Source organism: Gossypium hirsutum, chromosome A02 (assembly GCF_007990345.1).
Source record: "Gossypium hirsutum isolate 1008001.06 chromosome A02, Gossypium_hirsutum_v2.1, whole genome shotgun sequence".
NCBI lineage: Eukaryota > Viridiplantae > Streptophyta > Magnoliopsida > Malvales > Malvaceae > Gossypium > Gossypium hirsutum.
The window spans coordinates 60,536,935-60,552,635 of NC_053425.1; positions in this window are offsets into that span (position 1 = coordinate 60,536,935).

The window sequence follows — 15,701 nt, forward strand, 5'->3', positions numbered from 1 at the left end:
AACCCTTCTGAGTTGTAGATTGAGTATGATTTTGTTGAGGCATTATTGATAAGAATGGTAGATTCTTAGTAATCCCAACCTTCCAAATCAATATTGTATATCCTCTATCATTCGTTGTAACATCTTGCTAGCACATATTTAGCAGTTTACTTGTTTGTTACATATTATCCTCGTAGTTATTCTCGTAATTTTCATAGCATTTTTACTCTTTTTTTTTGCTTGAGCATTTTCCAGTATTAGGTAGTACACATTTAGCACATATTATTATCCCCCTAAATTACCACTGCATACTTATCTTTGTTTTCCATAGCAATAATCATAATTCATTATAATAACTTGATCACTTTTATACCTAATCTAATCCCTGTGGCGACGATCTTACTTATCACTTTATTACTTGAGCCGACATGTATACTTGCACAATTCGCATATGATATTCACACACGACATAGATGTGATTGTTTAAACTAACAATATATTGGATAAGACTCAAGTTGAATTTATCCTAGATTCATTTTTGAATTTATGCAGTTGTGACATTCATGGTGTGACTTACGTAAACGTAAAATAAGTGACAAATATATGTATAGTCCATGTCCTTTGGTGTATTGAAAACTCGATCTCTCATGGTTGTAGGAAAAAAGTTGGTATGTTGGGTACATGACTTAAGCACGATATGACTTGACTCCCAATGGTGGGAACATAGCTCGATAAAAGAGTAAATGTTATCCTCTCATTGGCATTCTATGAATTATGAAAATGGAATTTGTCTAAGGGTCATTTGTTTGAGACAAATGATTTTATCATTACTAATTTGAGTAATCATCATTTTTATTATGAAATATAAGATGGTAACCATGAGATAAAATAGATCGAATTAGGTGAATGAATTTAACTTAAAAAGATCCTGACAATGTTATTAGACTAAGGTTTGTAATTAGTAGCTTTTGTAATGTTATATAATAGTGAGTTCATTCATGGTACCTTAGATGGATGATTCTGTGACTAAATAGCTTTTCATTAAAAAAATGAAGAGTTGGAACTTAATTACTAATCATTTAAGCCCTATTTATATATGTCAAAGAAGTCCCTTCACTTGCATGGAGCCATAAACAATTGAACAATAAGAAATTGTTTAGTGGATTTACTTATTGGAGTAATATGTGTTTTCTCAGTTTAATGATTTGACTAATATGGAATTAATTTTAGTCACTTTAGATATATATAATTGGATTAAATAATGAATTCGAAGAGGACCTAAATTAAGATATCATGTTATCTAATTATTTGGAATGAAATAAAATTAATTAATTAAAGTTACACAAACATTTTAATATAGTGAAGTTGTCATGACTTAAACAAGATTAAAATAGGACTTGTGTAAATTATTTAATTAGGTAATTGATTTTTAAGATTCCAAAATACATATATAGGCCTTAAAGTGACCTAAAAAGGGACAACGATGGTCGTCTAACATATGGAATGGTTGCTTGCTACCCAAGCAAGCATGTAGGTGACAATAGGAGTCTTTTTGGGACTACGGTGTGTCATCTATTGTTGTTAAACTCAGCCTAGGACCTTATTTTACTAGTAGTTCCAAGTAATTATAACTATAATCAACTCTTTATAAATATCTCATGTTGACTGAAGAAAAAAGATTGATGAAAATCTTCGAATTGATAAAAACTAAAAATCCTTAGTTGTCAATTCACTTTTTTAGTTATAAGAGAGTTTATTTAGAATCCTTTTTCTTTATGGAGTTTTAGGTCGGTTCATGTGTTTGTGTTAAGAACGATGCTCACAAAATGCGCAACCCTCGACCTAGATAATAGTGGAGAAGATTCGATCAGTTGAAACCAAAGATTCAAGTTATGTGAAAATCTAAAACCAATATCGAAGGATACTATAGTGACAAGTTTGATTGGAATTTTTAAGATTCTTATGCCTAAATCATAGATCTTCAAGTTCTCTTCAAAATGATTTTTGAATCACCTGACTTTATGGCTTATAGCTTGAGATATGGTCGTTTTCATAAAGTAGTGCAATTGAGATTAATCATTGGGTTTCATAACGTAAATGTTGACTTGAATTTATAAGATCTTTTGGACACCTTCTTATTCCCAAATCGTAAACCTTCAAGTCCTTTTCACTACAATTTTTGAATCACCAGATTTGCATTTCTGTAACTCGAAATATGGTTGTTTCCATAAGCAAGTGCAGGTCATTGCAATAAGTTTGAGTTCAATCAAAAATAAACTTCTTCAAGTTGTCAAAGTGGATCAAAACACAACCAAGTACTAGATTATTGATTCTATATTCTTCCTAACTATTTGAGTTGATCCTAGATGCAAGAAAAATTTTAAATTCTGCCAAGCACACCTACTACGTTTTTCTAGCAGCATGGCTCTATTGTCCTGAGACATGAAAGTCAGTAGGCAAAAAAAACTTTACGGGTCATGAGTCTTAAGACATACACCCTATGTCTTGAGACATCCTACCATGTTTTGTATTTTGGCTTAGAATTTATAACCTGAACCTATAACACGTAAATTTGAAATAATTGGAGGATTAAATTTAAAGAGAGCGTAGGTTGGTAGCCTTTATTGAAAGGAACACAAAAGTTAGAAATTGAATTGGACATGGTTGAGCTCTAATTCTAGTATAGTTAGAATGGAACCAATCAGTTCCTTAGTAGGGGACAACATGATTTGAAATGAATGGTTCTCATAAGCTTAGTATTAGAATGGGAATGGCTATAAATAGTTGGGAAATGGCTTTCTAAGGATAATTTCCTTCTCAAATTTGTTTCAACTTCTTCGGTAGCATGAAAAAGGAATAGTAGTGGGAGGTTCTGTATGGAGTAGACTTCATGAGGACTAAGATGGAAAATAGGGAAACCAACAAGCTGGTAAGGTTCTTAACCTTTCTCTGTACATAAAAGTTAAGTAAATGAAATTATGGACTTTAGAACCATTTTAAAGATTCTACATGTTCCTGGAAAAATGGGTTCAAGCTGAGAATATTTAGTATAACCCATGATTTTGGTTGAAATGCTTAGCTTCTAGGAGAATGGAAGCTTTAGAGTTCGAGAAGGCCAAGCTATAGAGACAATGAAATTTTAGGTGAGTTTCTAAAACTCCATCCATGGATGTTATGATCTATGTTGTCTAAGTATGTCATTTTGCATAAACATGAAATATGATGATATGTGCATGCACTGCATGATTGTGGGAAAAACCTCTACGGGATAGATAAAGTTAGAAAGGGAAATAAGGAGTGACCTTGTTAGATACTGCCACGAGCGAATATCCAAGCCATGGAGAGGGAAAAATATGACTTTCAAGCATCAAGGTTAAGTGGTGTAAAGAAGGTAATGGGAGGAGTTTCATGAAATAAGAACCATAGAAAGGTATTTACCATAATGGTGGTATCGACTTGTCCTTCAATACGACACTGTGACGACGCTATATGGTTTAAAACTATAGATGAAAGAAGCTATTATAGTCTGGCATGAGATACATAGTCTAAGACTATGAATGAAAGATTCCATCGAAGCTTGTACAAGGTATAAGGTATACTATATAAGACCATAGATGGAAGAGGCTATGGTTGCCAGGTATAATGAGTAAGACCCTAGATGAAAGAATCCATGGCATAATATGATAGTATGCCAAGATGGTAGATCGATGTAAGACCATAGATGAAAGACTCCATGGAATCCATAAAGATAGTCTATTGCGACAGTAAACACAAAACAGAGATAGTTCGTTAAGACAGAAAACACAAAATAAAGATTGTAACAACCTGATTTTGGGCTTAGTAAAACACAAAATAAAGATTGTAACAACCTGATTTTGGGCTTAGTCAGAATAGTGGTTTCAGGACCACTGATTCAAGGGTAGAGAAATTATTTTTAATATTATTTTATGTGTTGTGGCATGATTATATGAGAGTATGAAAATTTTGGTGAGTTAATTTTAGCGATTTCATGCTTAATTGTGAAAAAGGACTAAATCGCATAAAGTGCAAAAGTCCTATTTTGATAGTTAAGGGTGTTAAATAGCTAGAGAACCAAAATTGGGGGTATTTAAAGGGAAAATATACCCTTGCATAGGTAATGGCCGGTCATAGGAGACAAAAGATGGAGAAAGTCAAAATTAGGTAAAATTTTGGTAAATTATTTAACCAAAATGAAATAAAATAAAGAAGAAAAGGTGTCATCTTTTTCTCACCTTCTTCATCACTGAAAATACCTGAAAAAATAAGGGTTTAGAAGCTTGAAAAATTGCAGCCACTCTTTACCTTCACAAGTAAGTGATTTTGATAGTTTTTCTTGATGATTTTTGTATTTTTGGACCCCTTGTAGCATGAGCTTTCAAATGAGGAGACTATTTTGCTAAATGGTTGAAAGTTTAGGGTTTTTCCATGATATTAAACATGTTTTTTCTGAAATTTTATGGAACAATATGAGTTATGGTTGTGTAATAAACAAGTTTTGTAAAGTAGTTTTCAAGGAAACCTTAACTAGGGATCATTTTGCATAAGTTGAAAATTAGATGATAGATGTGAGAAATAATGGAAATTTTGGGTTGCTATAAGAGTAAAAAGGGTTCGAATAGGCTTAATATATGAAGAAATTTGATACAAATCGATTTTCGGACCTAGGGGTAAAATGGTCATTTTGCAAAAGTATAGGGGCAAAATGGCCATTTTGCCCAATTATAAATTGTTGAGTACCTAGATCATTAAAATGATTAAATTTGTGAATTTTTATCATTATAAAGCAAGAATTGCAAAATTTGAGCCTAGACCGGTGAAAAGCAAAGCAAGTAGACTAAGCCAAACGAGTTGCCTACATTTTGTATATCCAGGTAAGTTGTATGTAATTAATACAATTACATTGTTATTATATGTATTTTAATTGATATAGCATAAATTTTTTGTTTGTGGAAATGATCATGTATGATGAATCTTGGGATAGTAGAACTTCCGGGTGAACCTTAGGAACAAATCAGATATTCATGCCATGACATTCGGGTTAATTCTGTGCTAGTGTAAGACATGTCTAGGACATGCATTGGCCATATTACGAGACCAGTGTAAGACCATGTCTGGGACATGGCATCGACATTGAAACAAGAGCTAGTGTAAGACATGTCTGGGACATGCATCGGCTACAAGATGTGTCAGTGTAAGACCATGTCTGGGACATGGCATCAGCACGGATATGTTAAAGTCAGTGTAAGACCATGTCTGGGACATGGCATCGACTTGACGTATGAGCTAGTGTAAGACCATGTTTGGGACATGGCATCAGCATTATAACCTATGTTTAAGGCTTAATGAATATCCGATAGCATTCCGAATAGTTCAACGGGGAGAGTCATAGGTTAAGTTAAACAAGGAAAGTATAACCATGTTGTGAGTTGTACAGGTACCTATTTGGAAATGTATCAGATGTGAGCTCAATATATGCTATTTGAAATGTATTGGCTAGTGATGAGTAAGTTGTGCTTATGCCTACTTAAGTACTATGAGTATGATGATGGATGGTAAAGTTGTCGTTATATTTATTACATGCAACTTACTAAGCTTTATGCTTACCCTATTCCTTTCCATTTTCTTATAGTGTCGCCTAAATAGCTCGAGGACCAACGGACGTCGGAGCCAACAATTACAGTATCAGCCAAAGCACTCGGTATAGTTAGATTACTTGTTTTGAGTATGGCATGTATAGGGCTTAGGCTTTAATGTTTTGTGTCATTGGGAATTGGCCAAATGTTTTGGCTTGGGCTAAAACCCTTTATTTTGTATAAAGCCTTGAATGAGGGCTAATATTCATTTTGTTATATATAGATAAAAGATGTTATTTTCATGGATGAGTATATTGCATATGTGAAATCTTGTCTATTGTGGCTGTCTTAGTTATGTGGATCATTCTTGTATTGGTATTGATTGAATTTGTGTAAGTTATGTGAGTAAGGGTGACAAAGAGGCTTGGTAGATAGCCTTATTTTTGCCCACACAGGTAGACACACGAGCGTGTGCCTAGGCTGTGTGTGACACACGGTATGCCCCACTAGCGTGCGATCCAGCTGTGTGTCCCCTGCACGTAAAATTTTCAAGTCAGTATGCATGGTAGTAAACACACGGGCAAAAACACGGCCGTGTGTCTCAGCCGTGTGAAGCACACGGCCTAGCACACGGGCGTGTGCCTGGGCCATGTGACCCTTAAGAATTGCTGACGTCAGAAACAGAATGTCCAGGTTTTTGCACATGGACTAAAACACGGGTGTGTCATGGCTGTGTAAGGGACACGGGCGTGTGCCAGGCCGTGTGAAAATCCCTGTAGGTTCGAAATTGAAATTAATTCCACACGGGTAAAGGACACGAGCGTATCCCTGTATGCTTAAGCCATGTGAGCCACACGGGCCAACAGCACGACCATGTCGAATTGGTTACACGGACGTGTTGCCTCTCCCACACGGGCGTGTGCCCCTATGTCTAGTGTTATTTTTCAGAGTTCGTTAAAGGACCCGAATTGGTCCTGATTGGTTTTTAAATGAACGTTTCGAGTCTCATAGGCCATATTGAAGAAGTTTAGACAAAGTTTTAAATTTGAACAGGTCTTGATGGTTCGAAAACGTAAGAATCCATGTGTTCAAGGTAGGTAATGCCTCGTATTCCGTCTTGGCGTAGGGTATGGGTGTGGGGTGTTACAAAGATAGTCCGCTAGGAAAGTAAACACAGATAGAGTTCGTTGGGATAGTAAACACGAGGTGAGTCTGATAGGACGTGAAAATAAAGAAACCACCAAGATGGTAAGTGCGAAGTACGATACACAGGATAGCAAGTGGAAACTCGAGAAGTCCACAAAAAAGGGGTTAGCAAAATAAGAAAAGGAAGGGTTTATCAAAGGATAGACATGAATGCTGATAAGGCAGGTAGACAAGGACCTAGTAAGAATCCAAGAAATAATTGGGGACTTGGGGTCGGCCTGTACGTGGGCAGAGCTAATGAGAAGCCTCCAAAGACCACAAGAAAAAATATACATTCAATAGACACCAGGTGGTGAGCAATGAAGTTGTACATTAGAAAAAAGACAAATCCCGTTGGAAGGATAGGAGTTCCACTCCCAAGATAAGGATTCTGTCCAACGGACAGTATACCTGTCAAGACTAATTCTCTTTGAAAAAGGATTATCGCGGGTCCATCACCACGATGTTGCACCTAGGGAGGAAACAAGCAAGTGAGTTGGTAGGCTCGTATAGTTTCATGGATGATAACCTATTAGTTCAGTGAGTTAGACTGGCCTTCAATTATGGGGCTGGTGATTTCTCAGGAAAGGTCCAGGTTATGGGTTGGTTAATGGAATTAAACCCACCATTGCGAATAATAAGGTGGAATGAGAATGGGTTCGCCAGAGTGACAAGGCTTGTTGGGAGTTAGCGCAATACGAAAATTTCAACAAGTCCTTCAAGACTAGTGTATGGGAAGAGGGAGTCCACTAAGGGCTGGTCCAACTATGGAAGTCCCTAGGGAAGGTATGTCCTATGAACCCTTAGGTGGAAAGATGACAAAGCTAATACAGAGGTACTATATGGGAAAACAGATGTACAACCAATTAAGCTAGAAGTCAGCAAACACCCTGTATATAGGGTGTATGAACCGAAGGAAAGACTAAAAGTAAGGATAAGACCCATTAATATGGCGAGGTATCTAGATTATGGTTAAGTGGAGAGTTCGATCAATGGAAGGTTTTATAATGAGCTGAGTAGCTCAGAGGATCTAGTGGAGTTCATCACCCTAATAAAGAACAATTGCATTGAACGAGCAGGGAGTTAATTTATGTTTAGTTTACTTTACGTTTGTTACCCTCATGTGATTGGATTTAATTATAGTGCAGTAAAAGGACTCACTAAGTTCATTAAACTTACACGAGATGACTAATGTTTACAGAACTTGCGAGGATGATCGAGGACTCAGAGTAGGGAACTAGTCAGTCGATGGTGAGATTGGGGATTGTAGGCAATTATAGTTATGCACATAGGAAACGGGTACCATTGGAGGCTTCACCTCAGAATCAGTTATGTAGTAGCTAGATAACATCCCAAAAATCTAGATTTTCAAGATCGTTAGCCCTTGTTTAATTTTAAGAGTTATATTGTAAACAAATAGCCTGATAAGGGACAGAAACTGTGAGGATCTACACATTCAGTGGCTTAAGGTCTTTGTTGTAAGAATTATTATTAGTTTTATTTTAGTTTATTTTAACGCAATTAATTCGGCCAAAAATTAAGGATAGGTGAACCTGATCCATTGTGACACTCCTTACTCGAATCCCGTGAGTGGGTCAGGTTAAGGGTGTTACAGAACCCGTATTTGACTATGGAACATTGTATATGCATCCATTTGAGTTCGATTTTCACCAATAATGATATATAACTATTCAATGTATTGGTTAGCATGTTTTAACTTTAAAATTTGTGATATATGAATGTATGATCATTTGTTTGTGTTGCTTTGACAACGAATGTCGCGCTTTACATCTAATCATCTTCAAAATCGGATGTATGGTATTGCAATCAATAATATTCTTTTACGGAAAAAACCACATCAGTGGTTGCTTCTTGTTTCCATAATTTTCTTTTCGATGCAACGTAGTAACCCTCTAAGAAATCTAATTTGTTTCTGGACACTTCTTATCTTTTTTTTTCTTCAGTTTGGTTTCCATGAAGAGATAATCATAAACTTATTAATTAAATTTAGTTCTTTTAATGTTTCCATAAGGAAGATAATCATAGATTTATGAATTTGATTTAGTTCTTTAAAGGCATTAACCATGGACGGTTAATCTAAACTAGTTCCAATACAATAAAATTGTATTAAAGAAAGAACAAAAAGAGAAACAATAACTTGGTTGTAAGGGTGTATTCGATTCTGTTCGATTTGATTCAATTTTTGGACAAATTGAATAAAACCACTCCATTCGTTTTTTCACATTTGAAATCGAAGTTGTATAGAATAAAAATTGAAATATCCAAAACAAATAATTACGGTTCGGTTCAACGGTTTTTATCAAATTTGGGCTTTGTCAAAAAACAATATCACTTTGTTTTGGGCCCAAAAAATCTAATAGAGCAATTACTTTTTTTTTACAACCATAATACATGCTTTAGATTCTTATACATATTTACAGTGAATTAAATAATTAAATTAATATCGCAATAATCACTAAGAATATTTTAAAAAATACTTTTAGTTAAGTTATTAAGTTGATAAATCATTCAAAGTTGTTAAAAGAAAAGCTAATACATAAATCATAAGTATACCTAATGTTTTTCTATGTCATTTTTCTAATTAGTTTAATTAGTTATAACTGGGTGATTATAATATGTCATATAATAGATAAATTCATAATTACCAAACATATATAATTGTGAAAAGTTGTTTTCTTTTATAAATAAAATATTAGAAATTTTAATAAACTATTTTCTTAAAATTAGAATTATACTTATAATTATAATTAGTATTAAGAAATGATTCATTACTTTAATATAAAACTACACTTTTATAACCTTCTTTACGAAATATTTTCATAACTTTATATTTTTGTATGATCATATCTAGTTGTTAATAATAATAATAATAATAATAATAATAATAGGGTTAAATGAATTAATCTATCTATATATATATATATATTAAAATGGTCAGTTTATTATTCTATTAGGACTATTCCTTTAAACACAGATTTTTTTTTTCATTCGGTTTGATTTATATAAAAACAAGTTTAATGTGAAAAAACCAAACCTGAATCAAATTGTGCAATTTGGATGATAACATAAACCCAAAATCTAACCAAATAATACAAAACCCGGACCGAATATATCGGTTCAAATAGGTTTTTCAATTTCTTTACTCAGTCTTCGGAGGAAAGGAGCTCTGCATTCAAAAGGTCTCCCATACCCTCTAGCAAGAAAGGGAAAAGTCATCAAACCAGTAGAAACGTACCTTTTGGGTTAACACAAGGAATGGCGCTGATAAGGGGATTAAAATCCTAAGAAGATGAGCCAATCAAAGCTCGAGAAACCTTAATAACGAAGTGTGGCTTTTTCATGTCTCAAACTCCGTAATAAGATTTGGCCTAATTCAACAAGATTATTACACGTTTCAAGTTACTTTTGGTATTAACTTTGAATTAGCAAACTCTTCTAGGACACTTCCTCTCAGAATAGACATTATTTTGTATTTAATTGCGGGGAAAAAGCTGGAGCAGAAATTTAAAAACCATGGGAAACATCAGAATTATATTCGTGGGACAATGGTGTTATAAGATTGTGAAACTTAAGAAGCCCGAAAGATTTTAACATCAACTTGAAGTAGGGAAAACGATTAGGAGACAGCAGATTTTCTCCAACAATGAAAGTTAAATGGCCAACACCATCGGAAGTTAGAAGAAAGCCCTTTTGAAAAATTAGAGTTCATTGAAGAATTGCTCGCATTCCAGCATTGTAAGGCCCAATTTTAACCCGGGGCCCAATAAACAATAGTTCGAAATAATTAAACCAGTCCAAAATTACAGCCCAAATTACTAAACCTAAACAGGCCCAAAATAAAAAAACCCTAACCCAATACTCAAGCCCACAATCTAAACATTTTTCAGCAAAAGAGGAATGAAACCCTAGCAGCCAACACCTTTGTGCCGCCAGCAGCCACCACCACCGAACCACGTCAACCTCCGAACCCTCCGCGCCAGCTCCACGTCGCCATACCTGCGAGAAAAGCGCAACAGTAGCAAAAATGGATTTTGTTGTATTTTTTAGTATAAAAACCCAAACAACTATTGTATAAAGGATCCTTTTTTTTTACGAATATACGAATAGATACAACAGAGAATCAAGAGCAAATTTTGAAAAGGTCTCTTTTATCTTGCATCTCTTATTATTTCGTCCATTTTTTTTATTGTACTTTTTTCCAAAAAACAAAAAAAAAGAAAACGAAACAAAAACACAAAAAAAAGAGTTGGAACCTTACTTTTGTTGAGCATATGCCGCCGTGGGGGGCTGAAGACCGTCGTTTTCGATGAAAAACAACATTTTTCGGGCTCGAGAAGTTGAAAAAATCAAAAAATGGGTTTTTTTATTTCCGGCCACCGCGGACGACGCCGTCGCCGGCGACCGGCGGCCGTCGCTGTGGTCCGGTGCCAGAGCTTAAAGACCGGCCATGGGAGCTTTGAGAGCAAAAGAGGATGTTCTCTTCTTTTTTTTTCTTTTTTTTGAAAGAGGTTTAAAAGGATTTTATTGAAGTCATTTTTGTCTTAAATAGCTAATCAAAACGGCGTAATTTTGATCAACCCCCAAAATGCCCAAAACGATGCCGTTTTGAGCCTTGCCTGTCCGACCGACCCGACTAGCTAGGAGATCCGCGTGTTTTTTAAGTGATGGTCCAATTGCCAGTTTGGTCCCTCCACTTTTTTATGATTTTACAATTAAAATTATTTTTATTTCTAAATTTGCCCCATGGATTTATTGCAATTACAAATTGGACCCCCTGGCAACAGCGCATTTAGGGGAAAGGGATATTTTCATTTTTGGACCCTCCCTGTTTTACGCATGTTTTAATTTGGTCCTTCCCCTATCTTTAATTTCTAATTTAGCCCTAAAACTTCTATTTCCAATTCAATTTAATCCCTTTTCAATTATTTTGGCTATTTTATTGTTAAATTAATTAATTTGAGTTTTATATTTATTATTATGTTTATTAATATTTTTAGTATTATTATTTCCATTATTACTATTATTGTTATTTCAATTTGTTATTAATATTATTAGTATTATTACCACTATTACTATTATTACCATATTATTAAATTAATTAGCTAAATACTTGGTATTTATTCGTTTGTTTATTTACCTATTATTTTTATATATAAATTCTGTAATATCCCGATTTTGGGCCTAGTTGGAACAGTGGTTTTGGGGCCACAAATCCGATGAAGAAAATTTTATTTTTATTATGTTTTTATGGTCTACGATTTTATGGAATAATTTTGCAAAAACCTCGTTCAAAAATTTTGACGTTCGGGCACTCAATTTAGTCAAAAGGACTAAATTGTAAAAGTTGCAAAATGTGTATTCTAGTTTACAAAGGTACTAAGTACTTGTGAGTAATGGTTTTTGAAAATGGGGGTCCTTAAATGGTAAATATTATTAGTATTATTACTATTATTGTTATTTCAATTTGTTATTAATATTATTAGTATTATTACCACTATTACTATTATTACCATATTATTAAATTAATTAGCTAAATACTTGGTATTTATTCGTTTGTTTATTTACCTATTATTTTTATATATAAATTCTGTAATATCCCGATTTTGGGCCTAGTTGGAACAGTGGTTTTGGGGCCACAAATCCGATGAAGAAAATTTTATTTTTATTATGTTTTTATGGTCTACGATTTTATGGAATAATTTTGCAAAAACCTCGTTCAAAAATTTTGACGTTCGGGCACTCAATTTAGTCAAAAGGACTAAATTGTAAAAGTTGCAAAATGTGTATTCTAGTTTACAAAGGTACTAAGTACTTGTGAGTAATGGTTTTTGAAAATGGGGGTCCTTAAATGGTAAATAGCCTATTTTGTAATTAGTGGACAAAGATGGACATGGCATGGTATGTTTTTATTTATTTTTCATTAAGGGTATTTTAGTAAATTGGTAAATAAAGCTAAAATAATTAAGAAAAAGATGTCATCTTCTTCATTTTTCTCATGCCATAACCGTATATGGAGATGGAAGACATGGCTAGGGTTTTTAAAACTTCCAAGCTTGATTGTAAGTCCATCTTTTCCCCATTTTTAAAGTTCTTTACATTTCCGAAATCCCAGTAACTTGTTCTACTTATTTCTACCATTAATTTGAGCTAAGGTCCATGTCTAAAAATTTACCCATGAATAATATGCATGTATTTTGATGTCTAATGATAGAAAATGAAGGTTGGGTGTTAGATAAACGACTTTTGCTAAGCGATTTTACGTGAAAACGAGTAAAATGACATAATCGGTAATAATACCTAATGTTCATAAATACATGTTAGAGTGAGAATTGGATGTTTCTATAGAAGAGAAAAATGATCAGCATGTCATAAAACATAAGAAAATAGGGTGAAGTTTAATTTACAAGATTTGGGGCAAAAGTGTAAATATGTGAAAGTTTAGGGGCAAATTGTAATTTTTCAAAAATATGATTTTGGGTTTATTTGAATAATATGAATCCTAATTAGGCTATATTTGAAATGATAGAGCAAGGAAAATCGAAATTCGGGCTAAAATCGGCAAAATACCAAGTTGTGGACAAAATGGTAAAAATGACCATTTTCGCATACGAGGTAAGTTCATATGATTTTAATAATGCAATGTGTATTTTAATGTTAATGTTATGATATTATATGAATTGTAAGTATACATATATGTGAATAATTTGATATTATGTAAATGATGTAACATTACTATATGTTGTTGATGTCTTTATAATGGTATGATGATTATTATTTACGAATTGTTGCATGCTATGATTATTTTTGAATTATTATACAAATTATGTGAAATACTTAAAAAATATGAGTTGCCATCGGAGTACCGATATTGACATCATGAGAAAGATGGCAAAGGCGTATGATCGAGGAAAGAGCCCGTTTGAACCTTAGGAATAGGTTAGGATACAAGTGACATGTCACTAGGAAATGGAGATCCGAACTCGTTGAGTTGTGGTCCTAGTTCGTGAGAATTATGAGGCATCTGAACTCATTGAGTTGCGTTCCGAGTTCACCTATGGATGCAAGCATCCGAACTCGTTGAGTTGTGTTCCGAGTTAATTATGAATGTGAACACCTGAGCTCGTTGAGTTGCGTTCCGAGTTCATTATGGGTGAGATTATGGTAGCTTTGCTACATAAACCGCAGGCTATTGAGTTTGTCTAGCTGCGGGCTTCCGTGTATCTGATTATATTCCGAGTGTTCAACGGGTAATTTGACGGAGTATTCGATAATGGTCCGAATGAGACAAGTCATTGGTGAGTATGTTCTTAAGTTAAATTACAAGTTGTACAGATATGTACACTAAGCTTATGTGTGATGCCTTGATATATGATGTATATAGTATTGGTGAATACTATGAAAATGACATGATGAGGAATAAGTCTTGATACTTGATGACATTGAGATTATGGATCTATGCCTATGAAGCATAATTATGTGTTCTTTCCATGATGGATGAAATGATATTGTATGGATTTAGTGAATAATAGTTGTGATTGAGTAAATTTAGCCTTGGCAGTTTTGGGTTTCTGCAGTGATGCAACTTTGGAAATTCACCATAAATTGTCGAAATTGAGTTAGAGGCTGAATAAAATATGAGATTAAAGCTCAATGAGTCTAGTTTCACATAGAGGAAACGGATGTTATGAGATATTTAAATTGTTGTGAGACAGAGTCTGAATGACTTTGAGATCCCTTGTTCCTATTTGCAAAATTCACTAAAAATTGTGAAAAAATAATTAGGAGTTATAATTTACATGTATAGATTCCTTATTGAGTCTATTTTAAAGAGAAATAAACGGCATAGCTCTTTGAATTCTGTACAGAGATAAAATTGATTCGTAGTGAACAGAGGTCAGAGTAGCCAAACACTGAAATAGGGGAAACTTTAATGAATAAACTGTACTAATTGGCAAAGTAAAAAATTCTGAAAATTTTATGGGAGAAAGGTATATGAGTCTAGTTTCAAAGAAAATTAACGGAACTTAATTTGGAGTTTCGTAGATCCAGATATAAATGATTTAGTAATTGTAACTTGATAAAATAGCTTAACCTGAACAAGTGTAATTGTACAATTATAGTGTTTTATCTTGAAAAGCATGTTAGTAATTGCTTATTAATTTTATATGGACTTACTAAGCATAAATCTTACCCCTCCTCTCCATTTCTTTAGTATTGGTAGGTCGGCTCGGGGTTAGAGATTGTCAGAGGTAGAATCACACTATCAAGCTATCACTTTTGGGAGAATTAATTCAAATATTAGAAATATCAAGTGAGTGGCATGTATAGGAAGCTAGTTTTATGACATGTATTATTATTATGATTTGGCCTAACCTATTGATCTACGTTGAGTTATCGTATATGGCCATGGGATGTGGCCCATATTCACTATGGTTTGTAAGCTTAATTAATCATGTCATGTTCTATGTTTTTGGTGTGATGAGGTAGTTAGCTTTGTTTGTTGTGCATGATTGGTGATACATTAGGGAAGTTGAATGCATACTTATGGATCATGAATTAAATATAAATAAGTAATAATGCATTGAACATGAATGTTTAATGGACAAATTGGTAACCACAGTAAGATGGTATTAAATGAGAATAAGATTTGACATATCTAGTTCTAGTTAATGTAAGAATGTACATTACATACATGATGGTAGGCAAATGATACGTTGGTATTAAAATAGATGATATTGAATGTTATTGAACTCATGTATATGTTAATATCTTGTGTTGAGGTTGATAGTCATGGATGTTGGTTAAAGTGAAATATGTTTAAAATGAAAGACTTGCTGCGTGAAATTTTCCAGGTTTTCGTAAGTTCTCAGTTTAGTCCCGAAACCATTCCAAAGTATTTTTGGGCTTCGTAGACCCAAATAA